The sequence below is a fragment of the Trichechus manatus genome, unplaced genomic scaffold (assembly GCF_000243295.1).
Source record: "Trichechus manatus latirostris isolate Lorelei unplaced genomic scaffold, TriManLat1.0 scaffold00021, whole genome shotgun sequence".
Classification (NCBI taxonomy): Eukaryota; Metazoa; Chordata; class Mammalia; order Sirenia; family Trichechidae; genus Trichechus; species Trichechus manatus.
Genome location: NW_004443957.1, coordinates 20,231,009 through 20,246,023, shown reverse-complemented (window position 1 = coordinate 20,246,023; position 15,015 = coordinate 20,231,009).

Sequence of the window (15,015 nt, the reverse complement as noted above, 5' to 3'; positions counted from 1 at the left end):
CAACAGAGAGTCCCAGATGGAGCAGGAGAAAGGTAGGGTGCAGAACTCAAATTCTAGTAAGAAGACCAGCTTAATAGTCTGACTGAGACTGGAGGAACCCCAGAAAGCATGGCTCCCGGATTCTCTGTCAGCCCAGAAATAAAAAAATTTCCAAGGCCAACTCTTGAGACAGGAATTGGACTGGACTGTGGGACATAAAGGGATACTTGTGAGGAGTGTGCCTCTTAGCTCAAGTAGATACAAGAGACTAAATGGGCAGCTTCTGTCCAGAGGTGAGATGGGAAGGCAGAGAGGGTTAGGAGCTGGTTGAATGGACATGGCGAATCGGGTGGAAAGGAGGAGTGTGCTTTCACAGTATGGGGAGAGCAATTAGGGTCACATAACAATGTATGTATAAGTTTTTGTATGGAAAAAAATAAAAAAAAGAAAAGAAAAGGGAGAGAGTGCTGACACATTGTGGGGATTGCAACCAATGTCGCAAAGCAATTTGAGTATAAATTTTTGAATGAGAAACTAATTTGTGCTGTAAGTTTTCACCTAAAGCACAATAAAATTTAAAAAAAAACATTGTTTCCTCCAAGATGGGAGGCTAATAAGTTATTTGTGGGTCAGCCAGTTGTCACAGCAATCAAGGATATGCGTCAATGCCATTCTCCTAGGTAGAGTGTTTAAAGGTATGCTGCCACCAGGTTGGCCCTCCCCTTTCTTACTTATATTGACTCAGTCGAAATTTAGTAAGTCTTGAGATATGTAGGTGGGATAGCTCTTTATTTTCCAGGGTCAGTCAAAACCTTTCTATTTTATATCTGTTAGGCTGTTTTAGTAGGTGGTTGGAAAGGGGGGACATCAAATGCGTATCTTGGCTTCATCCCAGGAGGAATTTGTCTATCACGTGGTGTTAAGTGGAAAGGGAGGATGTGCTATTCTATATAAAATGTTATGCCAACTATGAAAAAACACGCATAGAAAGACAGCAGCTGAAGAAAAAAAAAAACAGGAAAATTGGTGGTAATGGTATTGAAATTATGCATGATTTAAGATTTCCACTTATTATGGCTTTTCCATATTTTCTACACGAGCAAGTAGAAAAAAACAGTAGCTATAATTTAACTTTTTATTGAATTATATCTTATATACTATAATGTGCACAAATCTTAAGTACATAGCCTGATTAATTTTTTACAAAATGAACACACCTGTGCAACCACCATCCAGGTAAAGAGGCCTTTAAGAGGTCTGGCTGCTTCCTCTTCTGCTCTGGGAAGCCAGTCATTGTGCTGAAAGAAGTCTGGGCTAGACCCCTGACTTGAATGATGAGACACCTCGTAGTGGGCAGGGGGCAGGGGGCGCATGGAGGAGCAGAGGTGTCAGAAAGCGAGTGGAACCTCCTTGGAAGGCCTAGTCCAGCCGCTAGCTGAATGTGCCTGAGAGAGTGACCCCAGCCTTTGCTACGTGGAGCACAAAACCTGGTCTGGCCAAATTCCTCACCCACAGAACTGAGAGAAACAACAAATTATTATTTTAAGACACTATGTTTTAGGATGGTTTGTTACAGAGCAATAGAAAACTGAAACTGGTAATTAAGGAAAGTAACCCTCAAAAAAGCTTTTATGTGTGTTCTTCTATTTATGTATATGCTAGTACCCTTTTTTACTTTATTAATAGGACTATTTAGAATCTATGGCATAAATCAACATATTAATTTAAGTAGCTAAAATGCCTCTTATCTGGCATTACTGTTTCTTAATAAATCCAGAGTAATGTGCCTTTCTCATATTCTAGAGATAGAAAGCTGCCAGTATTATTAAATCTTGATAAGCTATGTAAGACTCTTGATAGCTACTTGAAATATATCAAATTTAATCTCAAAATGTCATTATTTAATCTCAATTCACAACTCAATGGACTTATCTTTGTGTATGCGCTTATGGACTGAATTGAGACATTTAAAAGTAGTCATAATTGATTCTATTTCCATAAATCTGCCATTTTAAAAAAATTAATATTAAGATGTGCATTCTGTTGACATTACTAACATTAAATCACCTAATCTAGTTGTGTATTGATAAGATTAAGGTTGTAACAAGTTAATAAGTATGGGATTGTGGTCATAATTTAAACAGTATAGGAATGTGTGAACAAGCTGAACGTAGTTGTTTAAAAAAAACAAAAACAGGGAGGCCAGGTGGATTTCTCCTCCTCCTTCTGATTAACATTTTACTAAGCTTGAGGAATAACTTTCTAGGGAATTGGAGCATAAGCATAAATAAAATCACCAATTTATATTTTCCTATGTCCGTGCCAAGTATTTTCTATGTTTATATCAGTATTTTTGTTTTTTGAAGTGAAAAAAACTCTTAACTGATGAATATTTGAAATAAGGGAATTATAAAATATGACTTGAGTAGTTTTCAGGATAAATTAGAATTCAAGGGTTTATCTATAGTACCTTGGCTTAACTTATATTTCTTCCTATGTTATACTGTATTTTGTTGACATTTTAGAATACAAAATGGGCAAAAAGAAGAAAATAAAAATTATCCATAGTTCTAGAGATGAGCTTTCTTAAGAGTTTTGTTTACTTCTGTCTCTTTTGTACACATAATGTTGTAAGCTATACATCACTTGGAACCTTCCTGCCTCTAGGGATGTAGATAAACTTGCCTCAAAACCTACGTTTTACATTCATAGGAATCCCCCCACAACCTCACCAGAATTTGTTGTTTTCTGTTTTTTTGATCATTGTAGTTTTGATTTACATCTCTCTACTGGCTAATGATAGTGAGCATTTTCTCATGTATTTGTTGGCTGCCTGAATGTTCTCTTTGGTGAAGCATCTGTTCATGTCCTTTGCCCATTTTTGATTAGATTGTTTGTCTTTTTGTTGTTGGGTTTTTGAAATTTTCTATATATTTTAGAGATTAGACCTTTATTAGATAGGTTGTTGCCAAAGTTTTTTCCCGGTTTGTAGGTTCTCTTTTTATTCTCTTGGTAAAATCTTTTGATGAGCAAAAGTATTTAACTTTTAGGAGGTCCCAGTTATCTAATTTATCTTCTGTCATTCATGCATTTTTAGTTTTGTTTGATAAACTATTTATGTCAAAAATTAAGTCCCCTAGTTTTGACTCTATGTTATTGTCTTAGTTATCTAGTGCTGCTATAACAGAAATACCACAAGTGGATGGCTTTAACAAATAGACATTTATTCTCTCACAGTCTAGTAGAATTCAGGGCACCAGCTCCAGGGGAATGCTTTCTCTCTCTCTGTAGGCTCTGGAGGAAGGTCCTTGTCATCAATCTTCCCTTGGTCTAGGAGCTTCTCTGTGCAGGAACCCTCGGTCCAAAGGATGCGCTCTGCTCCTGGCACGGCTTTCTTGGTTGTATGAGGTCCCCAACTCTCTGTTCGCTTCCTTTTCTTTTTATCTCTTGTAAGATAAAAGGTGATGAAGGCCACACCCCAGGGAAACTCCCTTTACAATGGATTGGGGATGTGACCTGAGCAAGGGTGTTACATCCCACCCTAATCTTCTTTAACATAATCTAACCTTGCTTCATTAACAACAGGCAAAGATTAGGATTTACAACACATAGAAAAATTACATCAATCACAAAATGGAGGACAACCACACAGTACTGGGAATCATGGCCTAGCCAAGTTGAAACAGATTTTTAAGGGACAGAATTCAATCCATGACAGTTATCTTCTGGGAACTTTATAGTTTTAGCTTTAACATGTAGGTCTTTGATCCACTTTGAGTTAGTTTTTGTGCATGGTGTGAGGTAGCGATCCTGATTCATTTTTCTGCACATGGATATCCAGTTTTGCCAGCACCATTTGTTAAAAAGGCTGTTTCTTCTCTTTTACCCTTTGTCTAAGAACAGCTGTCTGATGGATTTACTTCTGGGTTCTCAATTCTATTCCATCGGTCTATTTGTCTGTCATTGAACCAGTACCAGGCTGTTTTGATTACCATGGCTGTACAGTAAGTTTTGAGATCAAGAAGTGTGAGGCCTCCTACTTTGTTGTTCTTCTTCAATACTGCTTTAGTTATTCGGGACCTCTTTCCTTTCCATATAAAGTTGGAGACTGGCTTTTCCATTTTGTTAAAGAATGTTGTTCGGATTGGGATTGGGATTGCATTATATGTATAGATTGCTTTTGGTACTATTGAAATTTTCACAGTGTTAAGTCTTCCAATCCATGAGCTTGGAATGTTTTTCCATTTATGTAGATCTCTATTAGTTTCCTGCAGTAGTGTTTTATAGTTTTCTCTTTATAAGTCTTTTACGTCCCTGGTTAGGTTTATTCCTATGTATTTGATCCTTTTGGGAGCTATAGTAAATGGTATTGATTTCTTGATTTCCTCTTCAGAGTCCTCCTTGTTAGTGTAGAGGAACCCAACTGATTTTTGTGTGCTGATCTTGTGCCATGCCATTTTTCTGAAACCTTTTATTAGTTCCAGTAACTTTCTCATGGAGTCTCTGGTGTATTCTATGTATAGGGTCATGTCATCTGCAAATATGGATAGTTTTACTTCTTCCTTCTCAATTTATTTCCCTTTCTTGCCTTATTGCTCTAGCTAGGACTTCCAGTACACTATTAAATAAGAGTAATGATAATGGGCATCCTTGTCTCATTCCCATTCTCAAGGGGAATGCTCTCAATCTTTCTCCATTGAGAATAATGTTGGCTGTTAGTTTTGCATATATGCCCTTAGTTGTATTGAGGAATTTCCTTTTTATTCCTTTTTTTCCTGAGAGTTTTTATCTGGAAACGATGTTGGATTTTATCAAATGCCTTTTCAGAGTCAATTGAGATGATCATGTGATTATTTTCCTTTGTTTTATTTATGTGGTGAATTACAGTGATTGATTTTCTAGTGTTGAACTATCCTTGCGTCCCTGGTATGAATCCCACTTGATCATGATATATTATTTTTTTGATATGCTGTTGAATTCTGTTGGCTAGGATTTTGTTGAGAATTTTTGCATCTATATTTACGAGGGACCTTAGTCTATAATTTTCTTTTTTACTGGTTTGCCTGGCTTTGGGATCAGGGTTATACTGGCTTTATAGAAAGCATTAGGGAGTATTCCTTCCTTTCCTATGTTCTGGAATAGTTTGAGTAGAATCGGTGTCAACTCTTCTCGGAAATTTGGTAGAAATCTCCAGTGAAGCCAACTGGGCCAGGGCTTTTATTTTGTTGGGAGTTTTTTTTTTTTTTTTTTAAATGATGTCAATTTCTTCTTTTGTTATGGGTCTGCTCAAATTTTATGCTTCTATTTGTATGAATTTAGGTAGGTAGTGTGTTTCTAGAAATTTATCCATTTCTTCTAGGTTTTCAAATTTGTTGGAGTAGTTTTTCATAATATTCTTGTTATGATCTTCTTTTTATCTCAGTTGGTTCTGTTGTAATGTCACCTGTCTCATTTCTTATTTTGGCTATTTGCACCTTTTCATTTTTTTCCTTTGTCAATTTGGCCAGTGGTTTGTCAATTTTATTGATCCTTTCTAAGAATCAACTTCTAGTCTTCTTGATTCTTTCTATTGTTTTTGTTTTCCATTTCATTTACTTCTGCTTTGATTTTTATTATTTCATTTTTTTTTTTTTTTTTTGTTGACTGTGGTCTTCTTTTGCTGCTCCTTTTCTATTTGTTTGAGTTGTAGGGTTAAGCTATTGATTTTGGTCCTTTCTTCTTTTTTAATGTGTGCATTTATTGCTATAAATTCTCCTCTGAGCACTGTTTTTGCTGTGTTCCAAAAGTTTTGGTATGTTGTGTTTTCATCCTCATTTGATTCTAAGAATTTTTTAATTTTCATTTTTAATTTCTTCTATTACCCAATAGTTTTTAAGTAAAGTGTTATTTGGTTTCCATATATTTAATTTTTTTTCCTTGTTCTTTCTGTTATTGATTTCTAGTTTTATAGCATTATAATCAGAGAAGATGCTTTGTATTATTTTGATGTTTTTTAATTTACTGAGGCTTTCTTTGTGGCCTAAAATATGGTCTATTCTGGACAATGATCCATGTTCATTGGAGAATGTATACTGTGCTGCTGTTGAGTGGTATGTTCTGTAATTGTCTATGAGGTCAAGTTGGTTGATTGTGTTATTTAGATCTTCTGTATCTTTGTTGAGTTTCTTTCTAGTTGTTCTGTCCATCATTGAAAGTGGTGTGTTAAAGTCTCCTACTATTATTGTAGAACTCTCTATTTCTCCTTTCAACTCTAGTGCAGTTTGTTTTATGTATTTTGGAGCTCTGTCATTGGTATGTAAATATGTATTATGATTATGTCCTCTTGGTGGATTGACCATTTAATCATGATATGACGCCCTTCTTTGTCTTTTATAATGGATTTTGACTTAAAGTCTATTTTAACAGAAATTATGATTGCCACTCCTGCTCTCTTTTGGTTACTATTTGCTTGATATATTTGTTTCCATCCTTTGATTTTTAACCTGTTTATGTCTTTGTGTCTAAGGTGTGTCTCTTGTAGGCAACATATTGATGGGTCATGTTTTTATCCATTATGCCACTCTCTGTCTCTCGACTGGTGCATTTAAACTATTTACATTCGGTGCAATTATCAATAAGTATGAATTTACCGCTGCCATTTTGTTATGCTTTTTTTTTTCTTTTTGTGGTATTAACGATTTCTTTGTTTCGCTTAATTTTCTGTGCTGGGTTCTTTTTGTTTATGGGTTTTCTTTACATGTCCTTCGTCACTGTTGACTTTGTGTTTACTGAGTCTTTTTTATTTTCTTCTTTATTTTGGTGAGTAGATTTATTAATTTTCTTTGTGGTTACTCTGAAATTTACCTTATCTTTCTAAGTTTAAAATAGTATGTTACATGTTGATATCGCCTTGACTTCCTCTCCATATGAAAGTTCTATAGCTACACCATGTATTCCCCCTTTTTGTTTTGAAGTTGTCATCATTAACAGATTGACATCTCTGGTTCCCTGTTTTCAGTTTTGCAGCTTTATTTTACCTTTGAGAATTCTGTATCTGGGTTGGTATCTGGGTGATGGTGTTGTGTGTCTTAATCTCAGGTTGTTGTCTGATGTTGTTGATTCTCTGTCTAAAGGACTCTCTTTAATATTTTTTGTAAGGGAGGTCTAGTTTTTCCAAATTCCCTTAATTTCTGTTTACCTGGGAATGTTCTAGTTACACTATCATATTTGAAAGACAATTTTGCTGGATATATGATTCTTGGTTGGCAATTCTTTTCTTTCAAGGTTTTATATATCATTCCATTGCCTTCTTGCCTACATGGTTTCTGCTGAGAAATCAGTGCTTAGTCTTATTGGTGCCCCTTTGTAGGTGATATTTCATTTCTCATGAGCTGCTCTCAGAATTTTTTCTTTGTCTTTGATTTTGGAAAATTTGATTATGATATGTCTTGGTGACTTTCTTTTGGGGTCTATCCTGTATGGGGTTCATTGAACTTCTTGAATGGAAACCTTCTAATCTTTCATGATATTAGAGAAGTTTTTGGCCAATAAATCTTCAAAAACTTGCTCTGTACTTTTTTTTTCTCCTTCTGTTCTGGAATTCCTATTACATATAAATTATTCCTCTTGATAGTGTCCCAGATAACTCTTAGGCTTTCTTCATTATTTTTTCTGATTGTTCCTCAAACAAATTAGTATCAAGGGATTTGTCCTTTATTTTGCTGTTTCTTTTTTCCATGGATTCAATTCTATGTCTATGTCCTTCCATTATCTATTTTTGATATTTTATTGTTAATCTTCTGGATTTCTAGCTGTTGTTTTTGTATAGTTTCTAATTGTCTATTTATTTTGTCATTTTGTTCTTGTATTGTTTTCCTGAATTCTTCTAAAGTGTTGTCTGTGTTTTCTTTTATCTCTTAGAGGATCCTATATGTAAGTCTTTTGAATTCCTTATCAGGTAATTCTATTACCATTTCTTCCTCAGGAGAGTTTTTTGCCCCTTTATTTTGGTCACTTGTTGGAGCCATCTTATCCTGCTTCTTCATATGATTTGTAACTGTCTGCTGTCTCTGTGGCATTAAGATGTTAATTTATTTATTCATATATTTCTTCATTTACTATATGTATGTTTGTTCTGTGCTGAGTTTTTAAAATTTGTTTTGATGTATCCAGAGCTTTGTTTCTTCTCTTTTTTCTTTAGAATGTCTTTCTTGCTTTGTATTATTTTAATTGTTGTTGTTTTGTGGTTCTGGTCTGTGTGACTCTGGTGGTTCCTGTTGGCTGGGAGTGATTTCCTCTCACTAGGAGGTATGATAGGTCTCACTCACGTGTAAGTCCTCTGTGGTTAGGCTTGTATGTCGTCCCTTACCGGACTGAGTGGAGGTGGGAGGGCATGTTCTTTCCCTGATGTTGGATGACCTGTGTTGGTTGGTCAGGGTCCCTCCACAGCCCTTGTGGGACCATGGGTTCCTTCTAGGTTGGTACTAGAAGTAAGTGCATTCTCCAGAGGTCAGGGCAGGATGTCTCTGTATCCTTGTGAGGAAGTGCTACCCAAATGGATAGGGTACACCCACCGTACATGCATGAATTGGTGTCTTGGTAGGTGGTAAGGTATTAGGGGGTTTCGGTGCAAGTGCAGAAGGCCTGCAGGAACTGCTTGGGTGTGGAATGTGTGACATTGTAGCCAGGCGGGCATTGGATGAAGGCACTAGTATCAGGGGATCTTAGGTTGGCTCATCGTTTGGCAGAGGTGCAGATTGTGCCTGTCAGGATGTGACTGACATTGCTGATGAGGTGAGTCTGTCTGGCCAGTCATCAGGGCATGGGTGCAGGAAGCATTCTCACTGGCCACTGGGTTGGGTGCTGTGTGTGTGCATGGCCAGTTGTTGGGTGGTCGGGGCAAGGTTGCATGGGTCACCAATCATTGGGTAGGTGGCACAGGAATATGCACCATGGGGTGGCAGGGGCAGGGGAGGGGGGTTCTTATGCCTCTGGTCATGGCTTGGGGGTGGGTAGGGTGAGCACGGGGCTCCTGCACCTCAGGGAGGGATGACAGGTGTGGTCAGGCATGTGCATGGAAGTGTGAGCTACCTGTGATTCAGGGAAGGGGTGGTGGTTGTGGCTAGGTTTGCACGCATTAACGAGGCCCTCCTGTACCTCAGGGAGGGATGGTGGGCGTGGCCGGGCTTGCACACCTTGGTTCCATCCGCCTGCACCTCAGGGCATACACTAATGCAGATGGCAGGCGGGGTGACTGCTTACACTGGGTTGGTTCTGGTGGGGGGGCTCTAGTTGTTATTCTATGGGTTCACTTTTCACTCAGTGGCTCCTATATAAATGGCTGGGTGCCTCCACCAACAGTCCCTGCACTAATTCCTAGCTGCCTCCCTCCTTGCACTTACCAGAGGGGCTGGAGCTCTCACCTGCCCCTCTGTTCCTCACCTTTCTCACCCACAAACATGCATTCCCTGTCTATACTTTCTCCTTCTCTAAGGCTCCGATTACTCGGTCTGTTTCATTTGCTCTAGAGGCACTTCCCTATTGTTCTCTTGTTTCAAAGCTATACCACCCCTGCACTTCTCCCCTCACCCCTCCCCGCCACCCCCAGGATGCCCTGTCCCTGCCTATGTCCTGCCTTCCTTGCCATTTCTTTCCGGGATTGTTTGCACAGAATCTCTGCCACCAGCCGTGCTCTCTTTGCAGTTCTTTCCTGGGTTCCTCACTCTGAGTAGTTGTTCGATGTCATCCCAAAAGGGCCACGCTGCTCCACGCCAGCAGGCAGGGCACGGTGGATCCACAAATTTCTGTTTTCCCACTGGCCTCATTCTGCCTCTCCTTCTAGTCAGTGCTCGGTCTATTTCTTGAACTCTCTGATGATCTGGGATCTGAGGTCTTTGTTGTGTCTGTTTTACTTAGTTTCTTGAGTTTTTGTTGTCAGGGGGTGGTTATGGCGCATGTATCAAAGGCACCATATTGACTGGAACTCCCTTCTGTTTCGTTTTGACATGTCCCCATCATTCTTTGAGCATTTCCTTTCTCTCTGGCACAACAAAATGTTCCAGGCTTATCTTGTACTTTCTCTGCACCAACCCTGGAATCAGCCATTTCTATAAGGAGTCCTGATTCCTTTTAGTGGAGAATGGTATTCAGAAGCCATGCCTGGACAACTGGTGTGCTCATTGCTATCAGGGAGATGCTACTCCAGTCCAGAATTATGGAATGTATATGTTATATCTATATCTATATACACTGAAATCCACCAATTCCCACCACTGCTTCTAATTCCAATTCAACATAAAGAGTTCATTCTAGTGTTAACTCCCTTTCCATATCTATAACTCCCTTCTCCCACAGTGAGATACCTGACAGCCATCATTAATATATTTTGTTATTTGATGACTTGTTATGTAACCAAGCTCCCATCATCTCTGCTGCATGCTTAGCTTGTTTAAGAAAATAGCAATGAGGCCAGTAAAGCCTCCCTATATACAGTATAGGGAAGAGCAAAAGAAAAAGTAGTAGAAGATGAGATCAGAATTATATCACTAATAACCTAATATTAAATCTTCATTCCAATGTCAGGATAAAACTTACTGGGTTATAGTATATATTTTAAACTATTTTGTTGAATGTTATTTTCTAGTATAAATATTATACAAAAATATCTTAAAGCCCATATTAAAATATATTTTTAAACACAGAATAGGTATCATATGTTAGTTAAATTTAAGATAAATGAAAGGTGATTTTATACACAGACTCCATCTCCAGACATGTATAATTTTTCTTCCTGTGTTTTGTCTTTCGAATTATTTTTATCTTATTCATGTTTGTATGCTTCATAATACTTACCTAGCACATATAGGTGCCCCATAAACTTTTCTCTTTATTTAATTTAAATTTTTAAAAATTAATAAATTTAACTTTGTTCTTAAAAGTACAATTAAATATTTCTATTTTCTAGATAGGTATTGACAGAATTTTTTCATAAATAAAATAATTTGCAATATTCCAGAGGAAACCAGTCTATTTTTATATATTCTTAAGGGTTTTTTTAAAGCAGTCTATTGTTTTAAATATGTAGCTTACACTCTTAAAAATATCATTTCCTGCCTCTGAATACCAATGCATTTAGTTTTTTCTATTTGGCAAACACTGATTTGGAGCTTCCAAGGTTTATAATAGAATTAAAATCAACCCATATCATCCCCAAGAATTAAAATCAACCCATACTTCACTGCATTCCTCTTTGGGGGGAATGCAGTAGGTGTCAGTTGATTTTTAATTCTTTTTTCAAATTAGCTATGTTACATCTTCTTTACGCTATAACTTACTTAGAAAATGTATTATGTAGGGTATAACAGTAAAGTCCAGTTATGAAATGGAAACCACTCAAAGATTTATGAACAAAGGGAATTTCATACAGGGAATTGGTTATATAGTTGATGGAAGAACTTACAAGTCTCACTGTCACAGAGAGTAGTATGGCAACCCAGGTGTTAGTAGGGGGAATGTGATGGGGGAATTATTACCAGAATCTAGAGGCCAGGACCATGTAGCAGTGGCCCAGAACTACAGCAAGGATTGCTCATGGGTGCTGGGACTCCACAGGGATGGGATGTCCAGGAGGAGCTGCAGCCACAGAGAAGGCACAGCAACTTCTGGAGAGATCACCTGGAACAGAGTGAGAAAGAGAAAAATACCTTGGCTTTTCCCTTTCTCCTTCCAATCTTTTGCCAGTGCCTCCCATTTGGATGAACAGAATAATAGTAGTTAGCAAGGGATCCTGGGAAATGTAATTCTCCATGATACAGAGCAGAGTAAGGGGATAGAAAGAAACGGACATGAGAGCAAATGGGAAATGGGGCACATATGTTCCTTAGCTTTGTATACCTCCTGTACAATTAAGCAATGGTTGGGACTGCTACTGGCAGCTCTGAGGAAGACAAGGAAAAAGAAGAAAAGAGAGAAAAATGAAAGGAGACAAAGGGGAAGAAATGTATGAAATAAAATAGAAAGGGTTAAATGAATTTCAAAAGATATATACATATATTCATTCATTCATTTATCCAGTCAATAAATGTTTAGTAAACCCCTGGGATGTTGAAGCTATGCCCAGAAATTTGAAAATGCAAAGCAATATACAGATAGAGAAAGATAGCAGATGAACAGAACATTGTCCTAAAACTCACCAGAATGCTAAAAAAGGATTAAAAATGTAGATAAACAACCAGCATAATACAGGAACTAGCAAGTGCCATTTAAAACAAACCACTCATGGCACCTTCTCCGTTCAAGTTACCTTCGTTCATCCATCTTTTCCAGATCTGATATACAGCATCCACATTATTTTTTGATCCTACCATCTACTCCAAAATTATAAGAGTCATGGGCTGGGGAAGAAAGTACCAGCGTTTGCATTCTAGCTTACACGTGGTACAGTGTCATCAACAAAGATTTCAAACACCAGTCATGTGGCATCAGTTAAATGACCTTGCACCTATAGACAAATTATGTGAAAGAGCCCTGGAATGGGTGGAAACCCTTCTCAACATTTTGATGTTGGCATAAGGGAGGACAGAGGACCCTTTTGCAGCCCGCCACTTGAACCAAATTTTTGTGAGTAAGAGCATTCTTTTGAGATATTAAAAATGGAGATAATTTATTTTCTACTAGAGAAATACCTGATGCCATACATGTGGTAGCAATCACTGGATTTAAAACTCAGTGTTAATTCTTGGAGAAAAAGATCAGCAATGCCTTCCCCAATTTTAAGAACTGTATTTAGTTTCTTTAAATCCTTCCTCTGTTCCCAATCCTTACAGTGCTCTCAATATTTAGGAAATTAAAAGGTCCCAAAAAGAAGGATTCCTGAATTATGTTCTTCTTTGCAAACAATATTTTATAACATATGCTAAATTTAGGAAATGTTGAAATACCAGAAAAGCTTAAAGAAAATAAAATAACTAGTAATCCCACCATAAAACCAAAAACCAAACCCAGTGCCATCGAGTCAATTCCAACTCAGGGCAACCCTATGTATTACAGAATAGAACTGAGTTCCATAGGGTTTCCTTGGGTGTAATCTTTACTGAAGCAGATCACCAGGCCTTTTTTTTTTTTTTTTTTTGCCATTCCACTGAGTGGGATCGAACTGCTAACGTTTTGGTTAGTAGCCAAGTGCAAAACACTTGGACCACCCAGGGACTCAAATCCCAACAGAGCCAACAATTATTAAAATTTTGAGGTATATCCTTCTAATCTCTTTTATATGCATAGATTATATTTTAAAAAATAAATTTGAGATATCCTATACATACTATTTTGTAACTGCTAACTTTTATTTCCGAACATATCAGTAATTTTTCCACATGATAAAATACTTTCCCACAATATTTGGGAAAAGCCTCATAGTATCTTACTTAGAAAGCCCATGTAAAAGATAATATTTAAATTAATGTGTTAGTATCTCATGGTATCCCAAATACTTGGTGAATATATGTTGCCAAGGGGACTTTTCCCTTAGTTTTAGGATGGTTCCTTAGTTTTAGGATCTGCCTGAAAAAATAAAGGAAATTTATCTCTATTGGCTTTTTAGCACCCTAGATTCTAAGTGCCTGCTCACTTGTCTGTACCCTAGACTAGATTGTAAACACTTTGGGAGCAGGGGCAACATTGTACTAATGCAACTAATGTACTAATGTCCCTACAATGCCTAGAATGGCATGAACTGCTCAGTAAATATTTCCTAAAGGAATGAATCAAGCACTTCATTGATGTCATGCCAGAGAGTGAATCAATAACTGAGTACCTACTATGTGCCTGATATTATACTAGATACTGGGGGTGAGAGTAGAAATGGGAAATGAGAAATATAATTAATGTACAATATAATTGGAAACATAAAGCATGTGTAGACATAAAATAAGTGAGTAAAATAATGAGGTATTTTACTGAGTTTGATCCAGTGTATTAAATTTTCCATTACATTCAATAAGCATAGAATTTCAAGTTCTAATAGTGTTTTTTCTCAGTTTTTCATTTAGTCTGCACAGTATTCTATTTGTATTAATTCATTTAAAAGTGTACAAAAATCTGGATTAGCTGGTAGGATATGTTCATGAGTATAAATCATGGCATATTAAACTCATTTCCTTTTTTAATAGAATTATTAGGTTGACTGATTATAGGAATGCTGTAGACATAGTGAGGAGCCCTGGTGGTTCAGTGGTTAAGCACTTGGCTGCTAATCAAAAGGCTGGTGGTTCGAACCATAAAGATTACAGCCTAGAAAACCCTACGGGGCAGTTCCATTCTGTCACATGGGGTCACTAGGTGTCAAAATCGACTTGACAGCACCTAATAACAACATAGACATAGTGGAGTTTTTTGTGTGTGTTTTTGTAGGACATTTGGCAGTCATAGAAAATATTCTAATGAATAAGATGGTTAAAATATAGGAGGAATGATGATAAAGTTAGGCGGATTTGTAGCTAGTTTAAGAATGTACCCAAAGACTAGAGATTAATGGCTTTGGGCAAGCTTGTCAAAGTCACTCATGGACTCCCTCAAGGATTTGTTGAAGGTACTGTATGTTCAACAATCTTTAAAAATGTCCCTATGAATTTGGAAGGATGATTGCCACATTTCAGATGACAAAAATTCTAGCTATCAAAAAAAATCTTGTTTTAAAGTGATTTTAGTAGGCTGGATGTTGGGCTAAAATTTAAAAAAGAAATTTAATAGTTGGAATTATAAAGTCCTAAATTTCTAGAAACACACTACCTACCCAAACTAACACAAAATGATGTTGAAAATCTGAACACACCCATAACAAGAGAAGAGATTGAAAAGGTAATAAAAAAAAAAAACTCCCAACAAAAAAAAAGCCCTGGTCCAGATAGCTTCACTGGAGAATTTGACCAAACATTCAGAGAAGAGCTTACACCAGTACTACTCAAACAAAACTCTAGCCAATAGAATTCAGCATCATATCAAAAAAATAATACACTATGACCAAGTAGGATTCATACCAGGTATGCAAGGATGGTTCAACAT